Raw genomic sequence first — 23,228 nt, forward strand, 5'->3', positions numbered from 1 at the left:
AAAAAAAATAAATAAAAAAGATGAGATTATGCACAGAGAGAAATAGATGTGAGAATCTAATAAAGATGAAGAGAATTCTGATGATCATTTGACCCCATAGATCCAGCCATGCCCAAAGACAGCTGCATTCATATTACCAATAAATTATCTGTATTTTCTTAGCAAGTTTGAGTTGGAGTTCTGTCTCTGGAAATTGAGAGAATGGGGCCCCCTCGCGCTCGCTCTGCGTGGCTGTCCTTACAGCCGGGGTCTAGGATCCTGCGTACCTTCTCCACTGCCTTGTCTCCGACCACTCTCACCGGGAAACCAAGCCCAGGTACAACAGAACGAACATCGAAATCTGAAAGGCCACAGAGAAGAAAGGCACTACCTCCTAGGACGGAGAAGATGGCTGTTGACCAGGACTGGCCTAGTGTTTACCCCGTTGCTGCACCATTTAAGCCCTCTGCAGTACCTCTTCCTGTTCAAATGGACTATCCAGTAAAAAGGGGAGTGCCCATGGCAAAAGAGGGAAATCTGGAACTTCTAAAGATCCCCAATTTTCTGCATTTGATTCCTGTAGCAATTAAAAAGCACTGTGAAGCTCTTAAAGATTTCTGCACTGAGTGGCCCGCTGCGCTAGACAGTGATGAGAAATGTGAGAAGCATTTTCCAATTGAAATTGACACAGCTGATTATGTTTCATCAGGACCATCTATTTGAAACCCCAAAGCACGAGCAGTAACCTTAAGGGTTAAACTTTCCAGTTTGAATTTAGATGATCATGCAAGGAAGAAACTTATTAAACTTGTAGGAGAGCGATACTGCAAGACCACAGATGTGCTTACCATCAGGACAGATAGGTGCCCTTTAAAGAGACAGAATTATGATTATGCAATGTATCTGCTAACAGTTTTATACCATGAGTCTTGGAAAACTGAGGAATGGGAGAAACATAAGACTGAAGCAGACATGGAAGAGTAGTATGGACAAATAACTCCTCAGAAAAAAATATCCTGGAAACACTTCTCCAAATTAAAGCTGCTGAGAAAAATCCGGAAGTAAATAAAGAAGAGCTCCTTGCTACTAAAGAAGTTGAAGATTACAAAAAGTCTGTTGTTAGTCTTAAGAACGAGGGGGACAATGAAAATACCCTTTCTCAGTACAAAGAATCAGTGAAGAGACTATTAAATCTGACATGAATTATGTACAGAAATTGCTTGATTTATTAATTTTGTGACCTATATGTAATTGTTGTCTAGTTTGATATAAAATTGAAAATGTTAATAAAAGCATTGTTAAAAAAAAAAAAGAAATTGAGAGAATACTAATTATGATATAAAGTAGCTTTGCTACAAAAGAAGTAACCACTTTTTAATTTTTGGTTTTAATAGTACCTTTTGTTTTTCAAAAGGATCACTTATATTTTTAACTTTCATTTGCAGTCTCTCCCAGGCAATCCCTGAAGGCTGGCTGCTGGCAGCCCTCCCTTACTGAAGGGGCTTAGGGGATGCATTGTCTACCACAGGGGCACCTACATAACTTAGTCTGAGGGATCAGAAGAGGGCCTCCCTAAGAAAATGACCACTGAGCTGATGCACAAGGATGTGTAGAGCTGTCCAAATCTAATGAAGTCAAAGAGTAGAATATATATTGACCCGATCATTTAACACTTACTGTGTCTCTCCTTATGATGCATAAAGTATTGTGGTGAGTTCGAGGGATACAAAACTGAATAAACTGCCCTTCTTTTAGGGAGCTTATATCAACCACGAGTTTTATTCTCTGTATTCTGATGCTTTGGCATCTGGGGCCTTGCTGACTCTGAAGTGACTTCCTCTCCCAGAGTTAGCGAATTCCTAGATGCCGTAAACAACTCACCTGTGAGTGCATCTTTCAAATGCAAACCTACTGATCCAGAGTTCAGACCCCAGCCACCTTCCTTATCAGGCACCCCCACCAGCCACCTGTCATAATCACCCTAGGGCCAAGTACCACACATCTAGGGACAGCCCCTTAATACCCAGAGCCCACTGAAAATATTCCAACTAGCCAATCCTAGACCTGCCTGCCCTGCCTCACCTTTCTTCCCTTGGAAACCACAACAAGGCTCTTGCCCATGATTTCCCTCTCTCCCTTTGCCTCTTAACAGACCAGGCACTTCCCTGTGTGGCCCCCACAATGTGGCATGGCAGGCCACCTCCTCCGGAGACCTGTGAATATAAAGACCATCTTTTTAATGCCTATTATCCTGTATATGTGGGCCTTACTTTAAACTTTAAAATGTTTTCCTATTCCCAACTAATCTAAAGCTCCTTGAAATCAGTGGCCACACCTGCCTTATTCGCCATTGTATCCTTATCAGTAACTCTCAGTTGCTATTATAATTCTCCCACATGGATTTCCAAGCATTGTTCATGTAATATCATGAAATTCACTTGTTCTTTCTGATTTCTACCTCCAGGTTTTTGTTCGAGGTCAGTTAAAGTGATACCATAGCCTCACAGCCTCTCCTGACCTTCTCAATTAGGCATAGGCCTTCTATTTCTTAATTGTCACACTGATTTGGTTTAGTCTTTCATTGCACACTCTATTTCTTTTCTAGTTACATGTCCTCCCCACCCCTTAAAATATCTATCAGATTGTAAACCCCTGAAGGAAATGTATTTTAGACACCTCTCTATATTCTTATTTCCTAGCACAGTGCCTGAGAGGAGGTATTCCATAACTATTTGTTGAATGTATCAAAAAATGCTGGATTACAAATTCCTTGAAGGCAGAGACCATGTTTTACATCCCTTTGTATAACCTGGAATACCTATCACAAGATCTTGCCTATAGATGATTATTGAGTGAATTGAGTAATCCTGTTAGGTAGGTAGAATAAGTACTATTAACAATCCCATTCAATAGCTAAAGAAACTGAGACTGAGAGAAGTTAATGATTTTTCCAAGGTCACCAAGTTAGGATGAATTACTATAACTACATTAGAATCCAGGGTACTTTACCACCTACTCCAGAGTATTTCCCACTACCCATCACCACAATAATATAGCTGGTGTAACTGAGTGATTTTTATATGCTAGGAAGATAAGGATGCCATTGAAAAGTCTCTCACGGGGCAAGATCTTATTCTCTCCTGTGTATGTTGTTTTGGACTGAATGTTTACTTCCTTTTGAAATTCACATGTTGAAGCCTACTGCCCAATGTGATGGTATTAGGAGGTGGGGCCTTGGGAAGGTGATTAGGTCATGAGGTTGGAGCCTTCATGATGGGATTAGTGCCCTTATAGAAGATGCTAGAGAGCGAGCTCACTCTCTTTCCTTCATGTCAGGATACCACAGAAGTCAGCAGTCTGCAACCAAGGAGAGGGCTCTTACCAGAACCTCACCAGGATGGCTGATCTCAGATGTCTAGCCTTAAGAATTGTGAAGAATAAGCCACCCAATTTATGGTATTTTGTTACAGAGGCCCAGACTGATATAGACACATTTTGAAATCTCCTTGATTTTCATAAGATTAGGTACATATCATGACCTTTACTGACAACAGATACTTGGATATGTTTCCAGTACTGATTTAATAAAAGGTGAAGATTTAGAATATTGTTGCTGCATAAGATGAGGAATTGGAGGGTATTACGAATTTTGCATTACTTTCCTGAGAAGGACACATTGTAAGTTGATCTGAATCTCTTTGATTTCCCAGAATTTTTACTGGCTGGGTTTATTCCACACACACCTCCCCCTACCTTGGCAACATCTCATGAGCTATTGATAAATTATTAAGCTGGGATGCAAACCTAAGTGCTAGGATTAAGTATAAAATGGTGTATTCAGCAGGGTCTAGTCAAGAGGCAGAAAACACAATAGTTACTGTGAGAGGGAAAATGTAAGATAAAGAATTGTTGACTAGGTAGAAAGAATCTTTATCTGAAAAAGAAAAGAGCTCTGTATGTAGCAATGACCATCCCCTAGGACTGAGGGAACAAAGAGGCTGAAATATTTAAAACTTAGAAACTGAGAGGAGGGGCCCTGGATTGCCCCAAGTCAGGTCTCTGAGGAAGGGTGCTATTTGGAAGATGTCTTGAAAACTGTACCTGGGATTGTTCTTAATCAGGTATGGTAAAACATGCAGACATAGAAATGTTCATGAAAGAATAAGTTTATACTCACAGATCTCTAAAAACAGGAGGCACAGTATTCCAGGCAGGGCCCCTATAGGAGCACCAGGGTGAGCAGGAGGCAGAAGGAGAAGTGGGAAGTGTGGTCTCTTTAGGATAGGAAAGCTAGTGCATGTTAAACCATTTAGAACTGGCTAGTGTGAATAATTTATGCAGGCTCTGGACTATATGGGTGGTCCCTAGTTCCATAGTACCTGACTTAGGGCAATAGGAATATTGGCTCCGTGTATGAGAGTTTGATAAAGGAGGTGATTGCAGGCACACACTCTGTACTGGTTGGTTTACATATAAAGGCATGCTCAAAGGCACGGTGTTTGCTATCTCTAGGAATTAGCTACCCCTGGGAGGGGCAGTCCCTCCTAAGTCTGCAAGGCTCCCAGGATGTCCAAGCATCATAATGTATAGAAAATAAATCCTATGGTTAGTACATTTGGGCTAGTGTTTCTCAGTTTCAAGGTCTTCCAGCAGTTTTTCTGAGACTTTCTTCCCATAAATTAAACCTCTTCCCTCCTGTGGGATCAGAAGAGTTAGCTAACATCTAACTTTCAAAGGAGAGGGAGTTCCTGGCCCTAATTATTGAATTTAAGAACAATCCAAAGATTCCACACTATGAGTGATTGCCTAGACAGTCCGGATGGCCTAGAAGAATACACACATCCATCCACTCACCTCACTTGAAGACCTTCTCCTCTGGGTTCTAGGTTCATTAGTAAACATAAAATATTTTCTGATGGCAGAGCTGTTTAACTGATTTTTAAATTGCAGAGAAAAGTGGAGGCCTGTGATGAGCATTATAGCTACTTTCTCTGTCTTCCGTGTCCCTTACTGTAAGTCCCCTTCTCCCGTTTGCTGGAACTCAGATCTCAGAGAGGAGGTTCATCCACAATTGCCAGCTGAGTTTGTGAAAGGATTATTTTTAATTTGTAAGAGACCTATTCCTCCAAAATTTAATCTTTTGTGATATGAGCTGGGTAGAAAACAGCCCAAGACAACACATTCATGCAAATGTTTTATTGGGGAATGCAATCCCAGGGCAGCAGGAATGAGGGGGGAAGGAGTGTGAGGCAGAGAGAGAGAGGGTGTAATTTTATTGCACTAGCCACAGCTCCAGAAGAAAATGCAGCTGGCACTATGGTCGCACAGGATGTCTCTAGAAAGGCTGTTTGGAACCACTGTACCTTGAAGCAGTTCATTGCAGCAAAGAAAGAAAATGAAATGGATTTATCTGTTGGTTTCTTCCTGCCTTATGACTCTCAATGGTCAAAGTTTGGCCCATTTTTGTTGTGTTACTTGACCTCTTTGGGCAGCTGATGGGAAATGTATATGCTATGCTGCACAGAGCTTTTGTGGGTCTGTAGGATTGGACGTGGCATTGGAGCTGCCATGGCTGCTGCCACGCGAGGCATGATGGAGGCCATGGCAGCCTCTTGCCTTTCCCCTTGGAGGAGGAGAACTTCAGCAGTGTTAGGAGGAAAGGCAATGGTGGCAGCGGCCAGAGCTTTTCACTGAGCAAGTTGCTAATGTGAGGATCTGATATAGACAGTAATAGATAAGGAGTGAATAAATCAGACTGGGAATATTTGTAAGTACAAATGAAAGTAATTGGAGAAATAGAAAATTTCAAAAAGATATATCTGGAATAGGGGTTTATAGAGCATGGGAGACAGAGACCTCTTTCAACACAAAGAACCAGGAGTGTTGGCTGGAGGGCAGCCCTGTCCCAGCAAGTAGGAGACCTGGTCCCAGTTCCCTGGTTTTTCTTAGCTGTGACAGGCTTGCCTTAGTCTCTTCATCTTTTTGAGCCTCTGCTTTTGTACTTAAGAAATGGGAGAAAGAAAAGGAAAAAAATAAAGAAAGAAAGAAATGGGAGAGATTTAAAGCTGATTTTTTTTTAATTCTAAAGATATATGTTTCAGAGAGACAATTTTGCAGAGGTAATTAACATGTACATTCTTTTCAAATTTCACTATATAAAAAATGAGGAATTATTGTGAAGAGCATCGTCAGGCAGAAACTCATTCTTTAACTTAAAAAATGCACTGATGGGTCTGACGATGAGCTACTGCCTTGGGAAGTCAGTCAATCTGAATTTAGGTCTGAGCCTTTCAGCAACCAGCCATATAATCACATGTAAATTAGTTAACATTTATCTCTGGGCTTCACTGAAGCAGAAGCTCTGATCTCCAATCACCTTTTTTTTGAATCCTGGTTTTAACACTGACCAGCTGGGTGACCTTGGGCACATTAATTGAGCTCCTTGTTCCTTACCTGTCTAGTGCGATGGCTGTGGGAAAATGCATATGAAATGTCTGACATAGTGTACACTTGAATGTTCATTAGTATTTTATTTTTTATTACTTAAAAAATTTTATTGTACTTTTTCTATTACCATTTAGTCCCCTTATACCTCCCCTCCACCCCTGCTGTCATCACACTGTTGCCCATGTCCCTGAGTCCCATTTCCCTTTTGTTCAATCCTTCCACCCTCAGCTGTCATCCTGCTCTCCAGGATGAGTCTGTCTCTATTCTCCTTGTTCAGTTTGTTCATTAAATTCCACATATGAGTGAAATCATACAGTATTTTTCTTTCTCTACCTGGCTCATTTCACTTAGCATACTGTTCTCCAGGTCCACTTATACTGTTGCACAGGGTAAAGTTTTCTTCCTTTTTATGGCTGAGTAGTATTCCATTGTGTAAATGTCCCATAGTTGTTTTATCCACTCACCTATTGATGGTCTTTTGGGTTGCTTCCATATCTTGGTGATTGTAAACAACACTGCAATAAACGTAAGGGTGCTTATGTTCTTTCAAATAAGTGTTTTGGATTAACATTCCATGATCTCCTACTATGATTCATTACTTAATTCTTACAAATACTTACTGAGCATTTATTACATGTGCAGTCCTGTGCTACCTTGTCCTCAGGAAGCACACAAACTGGGTGAGACAGTCACGTAAGATTAGAAACCATACACAGTAATCTATGTTATTGTGATAAAGGGTGATATCTTAAAAGTACAATAATTATTGTTTAGAGTTCTAAGGTTGATGATTTATCAGGCACATTATTCTGGGAAAAGGCACTTTGTCAGTGTCAGATATACTTATGACAGGTCTTTACAGTTCTTTAAAAAGTTTATTTTATAGATGCCCATTAGTATATATTCAGCTGACAACTAATGGAGTATTGTTGAAAGCAGCATCTGCATAGGGTTTTATTCTAAAGTCTGGAGCATGGTAAATTATATATTATTGCTTAGTTTAGCTGCTTTTTATAATGACATATTTCTAATGGAAAAATTAACTATAAAATTAGTATTAAACTCATGACTTGAGTTGAATTCAAGTGAAAATGCTTAAATGGAAATGCTGTTTGTTGCCATAAAGGGTACCGTGGTTGTTTTTAGACTCTGCTAAATGCTTCACATGATAAATAAAGGACACTGTCTTATTCATTAATAGCAAAGACTCTCCAACCATTTAAGGGAACAATATTAAATGCAAGACTCAAGAATCCTGTTTAGTTTGAATTATAAAGATAGAGAAGAAAAGTAAGTTACTTCAAAACTGTGTTTGGATTACTAAAAAAAGTTCATTTTAAATAAATAATGTTAGGCAAAATGGGAAAATCTGTAGTATTATTAGACGTTTAATAAAACACAAAGAAGAGTAATTTAAGAAAGCTTAAGGCAACACTCCCAGAAGTTTATTTTAGGAGATTCAGGAAGATGCTCCTGGAGGGTGCAATGTGTTGATGCTGAACTTTGATTTAGAACATGTTGGTTCAACTCCTTAATCTGACACTTACTGTTTTGGGTTACCTTGGCCAAGGGTCCTACCCTCTCCATGATTTGGTTGTCTATAAAACTGAGGCATTTAAATTATTGTGAATTTATTATGATTGTTATTTGTTCATAGTATAACAAAAATTTTTACAGATACATACTTTTAAGGGATAGTTTTACAAAGCTGGTTTTAAAATAGCTTTTCTCTCCCCATCATGTTCCCATTATCAGAAGAAAATACTTCCAGATCTTAGAGGTGTTATTGTGTTTTTATTTTTTATTTTATTTTTTGTATTTGCCTCTGTATCTCTAAGTTATATGCTTAATATGCCAGTTTTAAATTGCGGTAAATATATATATATAAAAGGAAATTTGCCATTTAAACCATTTTAAGTGTACAGTTAAGTGGAATTAAGTACATTCATGCTGTGCAATCCACACCTCTATCCACCTCCACAACGTTGTCATCATCTCAAACTGGAACTCTATACCTTTTAAACAGTAGCTCCCTATTACCTCCTACCTCCGAGCCTTGGTAACTTCTACTCTGCTTTCTGTCTCTCTGAGTTTGAGGCACTTCATCTAAGTGGTATCATACAATATTTTTCCTTTTTTGACTGGCTTATTTCATTTAGCATCATGTCCTCAAGGTTCATGAATATTGTGGTATGTGTCAGAACTTCCTTTCTTTTTAAGGCTGAATAATATTCCACTGTATGTATATACAACATTTTGTTTGTCTCTTCATCCATCAGTAAACACTTGGGTTGCTTCCACCTTTTGGCTATTGTAAATAAAGCTGCTGTGAATATGGATATAAAAATATCTGTTTGAATCCCTGCTTTCAATTGTTTTGGTATATACCCAGAGGTAGAATTGCCGGGTCATATGGTAACTCTACGCATAATTTTTTTGTGGAGTTGCCCGATTGTTTTCCATAGTGGCAGCACTATTTTACAGTCCTGCCAGCAGCTCACAGGGTTTCAATTTCTATACATCCTCACCAGCACGTGTTATTTCTCCTTCTCCCCCTTCTTTACATATGGAAGGCTTCATGAATATGTGTATGTCAGAACATGGAGGCAGCTAGAATCCACACCTGGACTTTTGGTATATGCTAATCAACCGTGCCCTGGATTTAGCGGTTCCCAAAAGATATGTTGATGGACTGAACCTGTTCCTAGAGGAAATGGTAATAGACCTAGCTCAACATTTTAACTAAGCTGGTGTGAAAGGGGGAAAGCAATGAGATGTAAATGACTTACTGAATATGTTGAAAAGCAAACTCACCCTTACCGAAAAAAGGGTGCCTGCAGAAGTGCTGGTGGCGATTCCTACGGGCCCAGGAGGAGGACTGGGAATCACCCCTCCCCTATTTCCTTGCTCCTGTGGGCCCACGAGCCACCCCACCTCCACCCCCACTCCATCCCACCCCACACCGCTTCCCTTGCTCCTATGGGCTGTTGAGTCAGTCTGGGAATTGCCTCTCCCCTTAACCGCCTTCCCCCCTTCCTTTGGTCCCTCAATAAACCAGTTATTTGCTCCCACAGCAGTCTCTGGGTGATTTCTCAGAGCAGGGCTGCCCTGACAGTGTGTTGTCCTTGTGAGGGGCCACGCTGATCTTCTCTGTCTCATTTCATTTTAATATATGTGCTGCTGGCATCAGCGTTCTGTGTTTGTCTTCCTGGTTTCTGGATTTCTTAATTTTCTCTTCCAACCCTTCTAATGAGTTTTAATTTCTATTATACATGTAATTTTCAAGAACTTTTGGTTTCCTAAATGCTTCTTTGTAAAAAGTACATCTTTAAGACTGCTTTTTAAGAAGACTTAATTTTTTTAGAGCAGTTTTAGGTTTACAACAAAATTGAGAGGGAGATAGAGACTTCCCATATACCTTGTTTTCACAAATGCATAGCCTCCCTCATTACCAATACCACTTGCCACAATGGTACTTTTTAATTTTTTTTAATCAAGGATGACCTTACATGGACACATCATAATCACCCAAAGTCAATAGTTTAGCTTAGAGTTTACTCTTGGTGGTGTACATTCTATGGGCTTAGACAAATATATAATAACATATCCATCATTATAATATCATATGGAGCATTTTCACTGCCCGAAAAATCCTCTGTGGGCCCTTACTGGTGTGGCTCAGTGGGTTGGGCATCATCCTGCAAACCAAAAGGTTGATGGTTCAGTCTCCAATCGGGGCACATGCCTGGGTCGGGGGCACAAGGGAGACAACTGATTGATGTTTCTCTTGTACATTGATGTTTATCTCCCTCTTTCTCCCTTCCTTCCCCTCTCTCTAAAATAAAAATAAAACTAAAAAAACATAAAATAAAATAAATATTCTCTGTGGTCTATTTGTCCCTTCCCCACTCTAATCCCTGGCAGCCATTAATATTTTTTAAGTATATTTTATTGATTATGTTGTTACAGTGGTCCCAATTTTTTCCCCTTTGCTCCCCTCTGCCCAGTACCCCCCTTCCCTCCAGCAATCCCACCCCCCTTAGTTCATGTCCATGGGTTGTGCAAATAAGTTCATTGGTTTCACCATTTCCTATATTACTCTTAACTTCCCCCTGTCTATTTTGTACCAATCGATTATGCTTCTTAATCCTTGCACCATATCCCCATTTCTACCCTTCCCCACTTCAAGCTGATAACCCTCCAAGTGATCCCCATACTTATGATTCTGTTCCTATTCTGGTTTGCTTAGTTGGGTTTCATTTTTGTTTTTTAGATTCAGTTGTTGATAGTTGTGAGTTTGTTGTCATATTAGTGTTCATAGTTCAGATTTTCTTTTTCTTAAGTAAGTCCCTTTGACATTTCATATAATAATGGGTTGGTGATGGTGAACTCTTTTAGCTTTACCTTGTCTGGAAAGCACTTCATCTCTGCTTCCATTCCAAATGATAGCCTTGCTGGCTAGAGTAGTCCTGGTTGCAGGTTGCCTTCCATCACATTGAATACTGCTTGCTAGTCCCTTCCTGCCTGCAAAGTGTCCTCTGGGAAATCAGCTGGTAGTCCTATAGGCACCCCCCTGTAGGCAATTCTCCACCTCCCTTGCTGCTTTTAGAATTCTCTCTTTATCTTTCACCTTTGGGATCTCAGTCATGGTGCATCATGATGGGTCCAGCTCACCAGGGACCCTCCGTGCTTCCCAGACCTCTATGTCCATCTCCTTCACAAAATTTGGGAAGTTTTCCTCATTTTTTTCAATTCTGGCTTCCTCATTCAGCACTGGTTGACTGTTTTTATCTTCCCTATGTTCCAAATCATTGATTTGAACCCTGGTTTCCTTCCCTTCACCATTGGTTTTGTGTGGATTTTCCTTCGTTTCACTTGGCATAGCCTTCACTTCTTCTGTTATGCATTTGCCGTGCTCAAGCATATCTATCAAGCCTGTGAGCATCTTTATCAACAGTGTTTGGAATTCTGCATCTGTTAGTTGTCTATCTCCTCATCTGTTAGTTCTCCCACTGGAATCTTGGTCCATTCCCCCTTTTGGGCCATACTTCTCTGTTTCCTCATTCTGACAGACTCCTGTGTTTGTTTGCCTCAGCATCCCAGGTAGAGCTATTGCTTTTATGTTGCAAGGGGCAGAGCATTAGGGATTCATCAGTATAGGGCGACCTGTTTCACCACGTTGTGGCGCTGTATGTGGGGGAGGGGTCTGAGAGGGAACAATGCCGCCTGCCTAGCACTCGCCCCTTTTCCAGGCACTTCTCCCACTTCCACACCAAACTGGCACCCCTCTAGCTGTTGCCCTGGCCATTGTTCCCAGAGTGGGTGGGTCTGCGGATGTTCTAGGACCCTGGGGGCTCTTTAAACAAGCATACTCTGCTGAGAGACTGGCAGTTTCTGCCTCCACCCAACACACAGTCAGAAGCAATGAGGCTTGATTTTCCCCACTGCTGGGACCGTGAGCTGCTAGGTCCCGTGAGGAGCTTGGAATGCTCCCTAGGTGTCCCTCCTGACTTTAAAACATGTGACTGCACTTTCTTCCGGCCTGCCGCTTCTGCTGCTGCTGCTGCCACCACCACACCACGTCCTCTCTGCCCTGGCTTTGCCCCTCCTACCTGTCTGGATGAGTATTTCTTCTTTATATCTTTGTTTGCTGGACTTCCATGCAGTTTGATTTTCTGGAACTTCTGGTTGTTTCTAGTTTTAAGGTACTTGTATTTCTTCTTAGTTGTGAAGAGAGATGCAGCATGTCTGTCTACACTTCCATCTTGGCTGGAAGTCCCCATTAATCTTTTTAATCTGAACATTTTTACCTTTTTTCAGAATGTTATATAGTTGGAATATAGTGTGTAGCCTTATAAAATTATCTTATTTCTCTTAGCAATATGCATTTAAAATTCCCCCATGTCTTTTCATGATTTAAGAACTCTTCTTTTTAGAACTGAATAATGTTCTATTGTTGGAATGTACCACAATTTATCCATTCACCTGCTAAAGGACATCTGGGTTACTTCCAAGATTTAACAGTTATAAGTAAAGCTGCTATAAACACCACAGGCAAGTTTTTACATGGACATAAGTTTTCAAATTCTTTGACTAAACTCTAAGGAGTATGATTGCTGAATTGTATGGTAAGAGTATGTTTAGTTTGGTAAGAAACCACCAAACTGTCTTCCACAGTGGCTGTACCATTTTGCATTTCTACCAGCAGAGTGTGAATTCCCATTGCTCCATGTTTTGCTAGCATTTGGGGTTGCCAGTGTTCTGGATTTTAGCCCTCCCAATAGGTGGGCCGTGGTATCTCATTGTTTTAATTTGCATTTTCCTAATGACATATGATGTAGAGCCTTTTTTTTTTTTTTGGTACCAGAATGTTCATAACACCCATATGTGTGATACTCAAAAAAAATAAATAAAAAATATAAAAAGCCAAAACAATTCAAACATCCATCAACAAGTGAATGTATAATCAAATTATTGCATACCCATTTAATGGAATACTATTTAGCAATAAAAATAATAAAATTTTGTATGCATACCAAGTGGCTGAATATCAGAATAATTATTCTGAGTAAAAGAAATCAGACAAAAGAGAGTACATTCATATAAAATTGTATAGAAAATGCAAACTAACCAATAGTCACAGGCAGTTGTGGATGGAATTATGTAGGGAGAGACAGGAAGAAAGAAAGACAAAGAGGCATAAGGGAACATTTGAGGTGATGGGTATGTTCATTTTCTTGATAGTGGTGATAGTTTCACGGATGTACACATATCTCAAAATTTGTTGTAATGTACTATTTAAAATGGGCAAATTATACTATGTCGATTCTACTTTGGTAAAACTGTCATTTTTATTATTTGTTTTAAATTTTATTTTTCAATTACAGTTTACATTCAATATTGTTTTGCATTAGTTTCAGGGGCATGGCACAATGGTTAGACAGTCATATACTTTACAAAGTGATCCCCCGATATTTGAAGTACCTACCTGGCACCATACATAGTTATTACAATATTATTGTCTATGTTCCTTATGCTGTACTTTACATCCCCATGACTATCCTGTAACTGCCAATTTGTATTTCTTTATCTCTCCCATTTTTCACCCAGCCCTCCAATCCCCATCCCTCTGGTAACCATCAGTCTGTTCTCTGCAACTGTGAGTCTGCTCCTCTTTGGAGCATCCTTTCATATGCTTATCTGCCACCTGTATAACTTCTTTGGTGAGGTGTCTGTTCAAGTCTTTTGCCCATTTTTTAAAAAAGTTGTTCATCTTCTTATTGTTGAGTTTTAAGAGTTTTTGTGTATTTTGCTCAACAGTCCTATATCAGATGTATCTTCCACAAATATTTTCTCCCAGTCTGTGGCTTGTCTTCAAAATCTCTTGTTATTGTCTTTCACAGTGCAGAAGTTTCTGGTTTTAAGAAACTAGCTTGTCAGCTTCTTTTTTCATGGATTATGTCTTTGGTGTTCTATCTAAAAAGGCCTCATAGCGATGGTCATCTAGGTTTTCTCCAAGTTATCTTCTAAGAGTTATAATTACTCGTTTTACATTTAGGTCTATAACCCACTTTGAGTTAATTTTCGTGAACGGTGTAAGGCCTGTATCTAGATTCTTTTTTTTGCATGCTGATGTCCAGTTGTTCCAGCACCATTTATTGAACAGAGTATCCTTGCTCCATTGTGTTGTCTTTGCTCCTTTGTCTGTTGACTGTATTTATGGGGGTCTATTTGTGAGCTCTCAACTTAGTTCCATTGATCTACATGTATTTGTCTTTTGCCAATATCACACTGTCATGATATTGTAACTTCGTAGTAAATCTTGAAGTCAGATAGTGTCTTTTTCTTTTAAGGATAAAATAACATTTCCTATCTGCCTGAGCACATTCATTATCACTTTTTAAGGCATCATTTTGCCTACAGGTCTCTATTTCTCCACGTTGCTTCCTCCCTCCATTCCTTTGTTTTAGTCTTTCTCTTTTATACTGTTGGCTTTCCTTCAGATATCTGGTAATCCTTGGCCATCTGCTCATATTTAAGAGCTCTGGGCTGATTGGAAGCTCTGGGCTTGCTGAATATGGGATTTAATGAAGGGCGATTTGGCAGGGAAATTTTGTAGATATCTTTAGATATATTAATTTAGACTACTTATGTTCCCTAGAGGGGTATTTTCCAATCTCCTGCTTAAAAGATATTGCCCTGACTCCCTTCATTCTGGAACTCATCAAGAAGAAAAGAGATGGGTGAGGGGTGAGGGGAGGTGGTCTTCTCAACATCTGGTATGTAAATATTCTGTTAATATTTCTGAGTTCAGTACAATACCCCTGCCCTCAACTCTGCCTATTGTCCTCTGGTACAGAAGCTCTTTTTTCTGTCTCTTGGGAGCAAACTTCCAGTATTTGCATGGGGTGGTGGAAAAGCATTTGATCAGCTGTACAGAATAGAAGAGAATGGTCTGAGGTGGTAACTGCTGCTTAAATTGACATTAACTCAATCCTTCAATACTCCTATGTTTTCCCCTCATTTCAGAGGCACCTGGTGATGCCAAGTTTAGATCTTTCTGGGATCCTATAGTGGAACTGAGCTGCTTCTTGACTTCCCCTCATAGGTTTAGGATTTAGGTCTAAGTCAGCTGTCTGAGTCAATTGCCAGTCATTCACTCTTGTGCAGCTTACAGTATTTCATTGCAATGCTTCCTATATCATTTCTATTATCCTGTGTGTTTTAAAACAATCTTTTTTTGCCATCACTTTTTTCTGTAGAATTTAGAGGAAGTGAAATTAGATATGTATGTGCTCAAACTTCTCTTTTCCTTCAGAATGCTAATGCATTTTCTAGTTCTGGTAGCCTGCGAGTCTAAAATGAATGATAAAATGTAACAAACGAACAACAACAACAAAACAAAACCCTAATTTCAGTGATCCAATACTGTGTTTTATAGGACATACATTTTCCTGAGTACAGGGGCTTATTATATTAGTTGTTCATTTGCTTAGTTACACTACAATCATAGTAGTTGGGGGCAGAAAGTATGGTGAAATCTCCAACAAACTGTTTTACAATTGATCTCTTGTAATAAAAAGGACACAGAAAGGAAAATGTTAAGGATCGTGGCTAGGAATTGGGGCTTGCTGCTTTACATTATTTATGGTCTTTTTGCCCCCAATTAGTTACAATGGAGAAAAGAAAGTCTCTTCAGTAAAGGATGCTGGGAAAATTGGAAAGCCACATGCAAAAGAATGAAACTAGATTACTGTTTGTCCCCATGTACAACAAGTTAACTCAAAATGGATCAAAGCCCTAAATATAAGACCTGAAACAATAACTTACATAGAAGAAGACATAGGCATTAAACTTACGGTCTTTGGTCTTAGAGAAGATTTTATGAATTTGACCCTAAAGACAAGGGAGGTAAAGCAAAAATAAAATGATGGGACTATACCAAACTAAAAAGCTTCCGCACAGCAAAAGAAACCACCAACAAAACAAAAAGGCAGCCAACTGAATGAGAGATGATATTTTCAAACAACAGCTCCAACAAGGGGTTAATATCCAAACTATATAAAGAACTCATTTAACTCAACAACAAACAGCAAACAATACAATTAAAACAGGTCTGTTCAGAGGACCTGAACAGACACCTTTCCCAAGAAGACATACAAATGGCCAACAGATATATGAAAACATGCTCAACTTCACTAGCTATTAGGGACCTGCAAATCAAAACTACAATGAGATACCACCTCATATCTATTAGAATGGCTATTATCAATAAGACAAGTAGTAACAAGCATTGGATAGCTTGTGGAGGAAAAAGGAACCCTCATTCACAGCTGGTGGGAATGTAAGCTGGTACAGCCACTATGGAAGACAGTATGCTTTCCTCTGTGAAGGCGGGCAAAGGGGGCATAAATAGGGACGAAAAGAGACTTTGCTTTGGGCGATGTGCACACAATGCAGTGTGCAAGGGACGATTTGTGTTGTACACTTGAAACCAGTATGGTTTTGTGATCCAATATCACTCCAATAAATTCAATAAAATTCCGACAAACAAGTAACAGAAGTCATTCAAGGGCATATAAAATTCTGGGATTGGAATGGTGAGCCACTGCAATAAGATAATGGCAGTATTTGATAAACCCATTGCTTCATAAGCAGGTTATTCTCAAGAAAAACAGAATCAATACAGGATAAATTATTTAGTAAAGGGTAATGAAGTAATAATATGAGGGTAAAGTACAGTTTTTCACCAGCTCTGTGTATATAAAACACCTAACAATCATTTTAAACCAAAGAGGTTTTTTTTTTGTCAACTAAGTTTATTTTAACCATTTATATGATTACAAAATGGTCTCTAATTCTCACTTTGTGGACATCACAACAATGAATAGAAAAATATGATTAGTAGAACAAGAGAAAAAAGAAAGACCAGAAAAAGAATGGAGTTACCATATGACCTAACAACCCTTCTTCTGGGTACCTACCTGAAAAATTTGTAAACATTTATTTGCAAAGATATATGCAACCCTGTGTTCATTGCGGCATTGTGGCCAAGACAAGAAAACAACCAAAGCGTCCTTTGGTAAATGATTGGATAAAGAAGATGTGGTGCATGTACACAATGGAATACTACTCAGCCACAAGATAAGATGAAATACTGGCACTTGAGACAACAGGGATGATCTTGAGAATATCATGCTAAGCAAAATAAGTCAGAAAAAGTTAAGTTATTTCACTCCTATGTGGGATATAAAACTGAAAGCAACAAATGAACAAACAAGAAAAACAAACAAACTCATAGACACAGACAACAGTGTGGTGGTTACCAGAGGGAAGGGGGAAGGGGTGGGGGAGTAAAGATGAAGGAGTTCAATGGTGATGGCAGAAGATTTGACTTTGGGTGGTGGGCACACAATGCAGTATACCAATGATGTATCATAGAATTGTATGCTTGAAACTTATATAATCGTATTAACCAATATCACCCCAATATATTTAATTTAAAAATTTTAAATGTTTTATTTTATTTTTTGGTTTTTCAATTACAGTAGTCCCATTTTTTCCTCATTGCGTCGCCCCCCTAGCCCAAAATTTTTAAATGTTTTAAAATCACATATTATATGATACATAGAAGTAATGTATCATTTTAAAATGCTATATTTGGTCAATATTTTCATATTTGTTCTATATTTATAGTAATTACATGTATCATGTTCAGATAAAAGAAGTGGAGGTATGAAAACCAGTTAAATAATCTTCTTAAGTATATACAGCTAATGAGGATCCTTTTGGGTCTAGGAAAATCATAGTTTTCTTCTTCATCTACCTCTTCCTGGTAGTGATAAGGTGTCCACTCTCTTGAGAGGAGTCCTGTCTAGGAAAGAGATTTTGGAGCAGAACTGTTACCATTTGTAACTACTGTTTACTGAGTATCTACTTAGTGCCTGGATACATGCAAATGCTTCGCATGCCTTGTCTCATTAATCTTTATCATGATTCTCTTTCTTTACAGATAGGAGACTGAGACCTGGAGAGGCTAAGTAACTTGCTGAAGTGCATATAACATAAATGCAGGAACTGGGTTTGGAAACCAGGTCTCTGTCTAGAAAGCTCAGGATCTTTCCACTGCAGCTTCCTTTTGGGCACAGGCTAATAACTTAGTCTAGTGGTGAAATGGGGGAAATGGGCAAGGTCTGTGTTGGGTTTACGGTATTATAAGAGCCTGTGAGAGGGGAATCCGGGAAACTACCTGGAGGAAATAATGTAATCAGAGACCTGGTGGAACAGGAGGAGATCTCCAGTGAAAAAAGGGCAAAAGAGTATTCCAAGCACTGTGATCAAAGAGAAAGTCCTGTACCTAGGGTAAACCGGAGTCATTTAACAAGTACCATTGGGAAGGAGGCATGTGATAGGAGAGGTGGGGAGGGTAAAGGAGGCTGGGCTAAAGAAGAAAGTGAGGGAAAGAAGGCCAACTAGAAGAGCCTTAAAATTTAATAAGGGAGTTAGGAGTTTATCCTCAGACCATTGGGGAACCATTTAAGGGTTTTTAGCAGGAGTTTAAGGGTTTGAAATGTAAGTTTTTGTTTTTTACATTTTGCAGTATGCAGAAATTTGCATTTTATAAAAATCATTCTGGTAGCTCAGAAGAATAAATTTGAGAGCGGAGTAGGGGAGGAATCAAGAACGATTCTCAGCTTTATCTTGGACAGGTGGACAAAGTGGTACCAATCACTGAAGTAGGGAAGAGCCTCAGAAAAAAAGTCTATTACAGAATCTAGGAGAGTGCTATGATTAATTAGAGCTGATTTTGCACAAGAAAGTCAGTGTGTGTTTAGAATTAGCTGGATAGACCTTATTGTTATCTATATCAGTTCAAATTTTAAAAGATTTGTGTATCCTTGTACTTACTCATTATGTACTCTTCCCCAAATTAAAAAAAAACAAAAAACTTAATTGTGTACATGGCTCTTTAAAAAAATTAAATTGAATTATATAAGCAACAGTAGCTTCATGGATTTACTATTTTAGATGAGTTTCCATATAAAAAGGAAATACCAACAGGAGGTTAAAAAATATGTATTTATCAAATTTTCAATTTTCTTAGGCACTGATAATTACTGATAAAACTGTACAAAACTGAAGGATTGGTGAAATTACACAATTCAATTTTTCAAAATGGATGTGGCTGTATGATAGAAAAATGTCACCTAATATAATATATTTATTCATTGATTCCTTCCTCTAATATTTATGATCTTTAGAAAATGTGGCTGTTGGTTGTTTTGGGCATTCTGTATAATATACAATATTAAAAATAATAAAATTATAGTGCTGGAAAGAAGTTTAGATAATTTAATCCTCTCATTTACACTTGCGGAAATTGGGCATCAGAAAGTCTCTTCTAAAATACTAAATCAGCCCTGGCTGCTGTGGCTCAGTGGATTGAGCATCGACCTGCGAGCTAAGTGTCGCTGGTTCGATTCCCAGTCAGGGCACATGACTGGGTTGCACATCAGGTCCCCAGGTGGGGGCGGGAGTGAGAGGCAACCACACAGTGATGTTTCTCTCCCTCTCTTTCTCCTTTCCCCTCTCTCTAAAAATAAGTAAATAAATAAACAAACAAATAAATAAATTTAAAAAAAAACTTAAAAAAATAAAATAAAATACTAAATCACTACTGTGTCCTTGGACACTGCATATTATTTCATTTAAAAAAAAGATGGGTAACTTCAGTCTTCATGTTCTTTTAATGTAATGAAAAGTGGAAAATAATATGATTTTGTGGAGAGGACTTGAATTGCCTCTTAAAGTTATCATTGGGTCTTAACATTTATTTTGAGGTGGAATGTAACTTCACAGTTGCTGCTTTGGGAAAACAATAACATGAGCTGACTTCACATTAAAGGTGCCAACTATATATATATATATATATATATGTAATATTGGCTTGTTGAATACTGAAATAAAATCAGTTAATAAAGGTCATAGTGCATGAAAGAAATTTCTACATCAAACATTTCTAAAGCTTAGAGTGTTTGCAAAATATCTGTCATGTGTATAATCATGATTCCCACTTTCTAATAATCAAAATTCTTGTAGATTGTTTATAAAATATAAAGCACTTTTAGGAGTTATGTATTTCATATACACTTAACAACATTGTATACATTCTAAACAGCCTATATTACTGTTATGGCAAAAGAAGAGAACAAAAATTTATATTTTTATCAGGGAAAAAATTAAGTGGGTGAAAAAGTTTGCTCCTTTATCAAACATCAGTTAACTGATCTATGGATTTCCATGGGTAAGACCATGAAGGAAAACTCAAATAATCTTGCCTGATAAAACATACTGATTCTAACATGTTCAGGGACTAATCTGGCACAACATAAAAATACAAATTAGATATTTAATTCTTTATTATTGGGAATAATCAATTACTGTAGAAATTCCTTCATAAAGGCAATGTAGTATTTAGTGTATCAGATGCATCATATATGGTATCAGCTAGAGTTTGTGTGTGAGATAACAGGAAAAATATATGTTGGTCTCTGCTCTTGGTTCCTGACACAGGACTCCTAAAACCCTTATAAATTCCCAAGAGAGAAGAGCACTTGGAAGTATCTTCTCTTCTACTGAGGTGACTCTGAGTGGATTCCTAGACGGCTCCTGGCCACCAGAAAGAACAAGCCATAATTAGAAGCTTGGAATCTTCAGGCCTGCCCCTCACCTCTCCAGAGAGTGGGAGCGGCTGGAAATGGAGTTAATAATTGATCATGCCTATCTGAGGAAGCTTCCATAAAATCCCAATGGCACTGGAGTTTGGAGAGCTTCCATTTGGATATACTTCATGTAGATAGTGTCAGAATTAAGTTAAATTCTGATGTTGCAGAGAATTGCTTGGTGAGGGAAAATACCCTCCAGATGTGTGGTGACCAGAAGTGAAGTGTTTTGTGTGAGCAGTAAAGGAGAAACAGGAGAATTGTAGATTTTTTCTGCTTCATCCTTTCTCTCCTAGAAACTTTCACACTTGAGGGTCTTCCAAAACTACCTAACTCTTCATAAACCTTTCAACTGTTAATCTTTTCTCCCCAAGAAAACATAAAAAGGCAATCTCCTTCTGTATTCGTATTTTCTCCCGCCTGTGCGTATTACCATCGAGATTTCATGTATTTCTGGCATAATTTCATTGTGAAATCTTTCTAGTGGAACAAACCCTAGAAAACTGTGTTGAGTGGCCGTTGCTTGATGACATCGTAGGTACTTAAAAATAATCAAAGTGTACTTAACTTCGTTTCCCAGGAAATTTAAAGTAAACAGCGCTATTGTTGCTTCCCCACCCAAAATGTCAATAACTTACAAACCAGCCTCATATAAGAACTTCCAGGGCACTTTGAACCATGTTTATCCTAGCAGCAAAGTAGAGCTGTTGGCTTTCACCACCCATTTCCCTCAAGTTCTACTTAGGGCTTTTTATCCCTCCTTTCAGTTTTCTCCAGGAGGCCCAGATGCAAGTGACATGTTTTCTTCGTAAAGAACATCGACTGAGGGAGTGCTCCGTGGTCCTCTTCCCATCTTGGCTCCTGATGGGTCGCGCGCTCAGCGCAAGTCAGGGGGCCTCCTAGATCCAGAACCAGAGCTCGCTTCGGGGTCCAGGGCAGAAACTCATCTTGAGAAAAGCAGCATATTTGAGCCCAAGAGGCGGGGCAAGAGGCGTGTCCTCCCTGGACCCTGCCCTTCAGCCGTCTCCCGGGAGGGAGCAGAGTTTGCGGCTCCCCTGATCGCGAATCCGGGGTCTCCGGGTGCTCATGGCTCACGTCCCAAGCGCCGTGGGACCCTTCGCGCCGCGCCCTGCGGAGGCAAGGGAGAGGTTTCGGCGGGCGGCCGGGATCGTGGCTCACGTGTGCGGACTGGCCCTGCTCATGAAAAGGTAACAGCCACCGGGGGGCCGACCCCCAGCGGCGGGGCCCCCTCTTTCACGGGGACTGCCCTCGAAGTGCAGGTCCCAAAAAGCAGCCGGACCGTGCGGCTCCTTGGGCCGGATCCAAGGTGAACCAGCCATCCCAGCGAGACCTGTTCCCTGATCGAATTTGCTGTCGTTCCTTGGGCAGGAAAATCGCTGCCTTCCTGCTCCTGGGAACCGGGACTAATTCTCCCCTGACCTTTCCCACCTTCTTTAATCAGCTGTGAATAAGTGTCAGTTTGGTTTTCAAAACTAGGAGAGGATCGGAGGAAAAGGCTACATACATTTTCCATAGTTGCCAATAGAGAATGCAAAAATTAGAGAATTCGCCCCTGGGACTTTGATTTTAAGTGTTGCCCCAAGTATGGATTGTAACTTTGTGGGAACTCGCTGTTGCTTGAGGGAGGCTGGTTTCATGATGGCGATCACCTGGCAGAGGTGAGAGAGGGGTTTTATTTCTGGTTTTGGTTTTCCTATCACCAGTGAGGTGAAGAATCCATCTGTTGAGTGTCTCCTTCAGAAGTAGTAACAGCTGATGTTGAGAAAGACAGAAAAGTTTGATTTTGCTTAATTGTGAACTTGGGGAAAATGCTATATAAAATGGGTGTGTGTGCCTATCTAGGCAGTCACCTAGATGTGGAATCTTTAGGTTACCCTTAAGTAATTCTCACTCCTGGGTGTCCAGCTGTATAGGTCACCTGGATCGCACTTGGGCAATGAGACACCTGGCATGGGTACCTCTGAGAACACAATAATAGCAATGCAATAAAATTTATAGTACTTATTGAGCATTTACTATGGGCTATGTGTGATTCTAACTACACATACCATTTAACATGAAGGGCTATTCTGGGTACTTTAATACATTATTTAGTTTTGACAAACATATGAACTAGCTGCTGTTATTAGTCCCATTTTACAGGTGATAAAACGGAAACAGTATTTCAGGCAGGTGGGTGCCACCATTCTCCAGCTGCTATGAGTATAGGCTGCCAACAGCTCACTGCTGTACCTTCCCGGAAGAATTGTCCTTGCTAATGGAAGGTGTCCCGCCAGAAAATGCCCAGAGGTTACACCCCAAGACTCTCAGGTGTGGTCTGTGGCTAAAGGATGACTGATTTGAGCATACCTCCCTACCAAAAAGGGTTGGACTGCAGCTTGACCCACATTTTTGCCTTGTTTCTTCCCTTTTCCTGTCCTGCTTGCCTTACTCTTTTATAGTTTTCACCCGAGAGCCTTAAATTGCACAAGAATCTTCATCTCAGGCTCTGCTTCTAGGCAACCCAACCTAAGATAAGTACTCTGCTACATTAGGTTGTGAAGTTTCCCAAGTTTTTTT

At 39.6% G+C, this 23,228-nt stretch overlaps 1 pseudogene; it reads left to right on the top strand.

The window, feature by feature from the left end:
* The first annotated feature begins 201 nt into the window (after positions 1-201).
* LOC150020115 (small ribosomal subunit protein mS35 pseudogene) lies at positions 202-1,212 on the top strand (annotated as a pseudogene).
* Positions 1,213-23,228: the final 22,016 nt, after the last annotated feature.

This window comes from Furipterus horrens, unplaced genomic scaffold (assembly GCF_987537825.1).
Source record: "Furipterus horrens unplaced genomic scaffold, mFurHor1.1.pri manual_scaffold_2, whole genome shotgun sequence".
Lineage (NCBI taxonomy): Eukaryota > Metazoa > Chordata > Mammalia > Chiroptera > Furipteridae > Furipterus > Furipterus horrens.